Source organism: Arachis duranensis, chromosome 10 (genome assembly GCF_000817695.3).
Source record: "Arachis duranensis cultivar V14167 chromosome 10, aradu.V14167.gnm2.J7QH, whole genome shotgun sequence".
Taxonomy (NCBI): Eukaryota; Viridiplantae; Streptophyta; class Magnoliopsida; order Fabales; family Fabaceae; genus Arachis; species Arachis duranensis.
This window is the reverse complement of record NC_029781.3, coordinates 30,266,073-30,268,012: the sequence shown is the minus strand read 5'-3', so window position 1 is coordinate 30,268,012 and position 1,940 is coordinate 30,266,073.

The following is a 1,940-nucleotide window of genomic DNA, read 5'->3' as shown; positions in this document are numbered from 1 at the left end:
GAGGACGTGTTAGTAAAGGTTGAAGGCCTTTACATCCCTGTTGATTTCATAATCTTAGACACTAGGAAGGAAGAGGATGAATGCATTATCCTTGGAAGACCTTTCCTAGCTACATCAGGAGCTGTGATAGATGTCAACAGAGGTGAATTAGTCCTTCAATTGAATGGGGACTACCTTGTGTTTAAAACACATGGCCATCCCTCTGTGACAAAAGAGAGTAAGCATGAAGAGCTTCTCTCAGTTCAGAGTCAAGAAGAGCCCACACAGTCAAACTCTAAGTTTGGTGTCAAGACCCCATATCCAAACTCTAAGTTTGGTGTTGGCAACTATACAACATTGACCTGATCACCTTGTGGCTCCATGAGAGCCACTGTCAAGCTATTGACATTAAAGAAGCGCTTGTTGGGAGGCAACCCAATCTTATTTATCTAATTTTTATTTTATTGTTATTTTGTGTTTTATTAGGTACATGATCATGAGGAGTCACAAAAAAATCATAAAAATTAAAAACAGAGTCAAAAACAGAAGAAAAAAATTTTCACACCCTAGAGGACGCACAGGCTGGCGTTCAACGCCAGTAAGATGCATCTGGCTGGCGTTTAATGCCAGAACAGAGCATCATTCTGGCGCTGAACGCCAGAAACAAGCAACATTCTGGCGCTGAACGCCAGAAATGTGCCTAAAGAAGAAAAACTGGCGCTGAACGCCAGTAACAAGCATGAAACTGGCGTTCAACGCCAGAAACATGCTTTACATGGGCGTTAAACGCCCAGAATGTGCACCAATGGACGTTTAAATGCCAGAAGGGTGTGCAAAGGCATTTTACATGCCTATTTGGTGCAGGGATGGAATTCCTTGACACCTCAGGACCTGTGGACCCCATAGGATCACCTCAGGATCTGTGGACCCCACAGGATCCCCACCTACTATATTCCCACCTTACCTCCTAATCCTATTCTTGTGATTTGTATTCCCCATGTCACAATTCCCAACATTCTTCACCAATCACCTCAATTCCTCTTCCCAATTACCCCCTTCACCACTCACATCAACCCACTCTTCCCCATAAACCCCACCTACCTTCAAAAATTCAAAATCAATTTCCCACCCATTCCCACCCTAAATGGCCGACTACACAATCCCCCCTCTCCCTATAAATACCCTTCCATTCTACTTCATTTTCACACACCACAAACCCATCTTCTCCCACTTAGCCGAACCCCCATCTCTCCCTCTCTACCCTATTCTCTTCTTCTTCTTCTTCTCTTCTTTCTTCTCTTGCTCGAGGGCGAGCAAGATTTTAAGTTTGGTGTAGTAAAAAGCATAAGCTTTTTGTTTTCTTCCATTATCATTAATGGCACCTAAGGCCGGAGTATCCTCTAGAAAAGGGAAAGGGAAGACAAAAGCTTCCACCTCCGAGTCTTGGGAGATGGAAAGATTCATCTCCAAGAGCCATCAAGACCACTTCTATGATGTTGTGGCAAAGAAGAAGGTGATCCCTGAGGTCCCTTTCAAGCTCAAGAGAAATGAGTATCCAGAAATCCGACATGAGATCCGAACAAGAGGTTGGGAAGTCCTAACCAACCCCATGCAACAAGTCGGAATCTTAATGGTTCAAGAGTTCTATGCCAATGCATGGATCACTAGGAACCATGATCAAAGTATGAACCCGAATCCAAAGAATTATCTCACAATGGTTCGGGGGAAATACTTAGATTTTAGTCCGGAAAATGTGAGGTTGGCGTTTCACTTGCCCATGATGCAAGGAGATGAACGCCCCTACACTAGAAGGGTCAACTTTAATCAAAGGTTGGACCAAGTCCTTATGGACATATGTGTGGAAGGAGCTCAATGGAGAATAGATTCCAAAGGCAAGCCAGTTCAACTAAGAAGACTGGATTTCAAGCCTGTGGCTAGAGGATGGTTGGAGTTCATTCAAC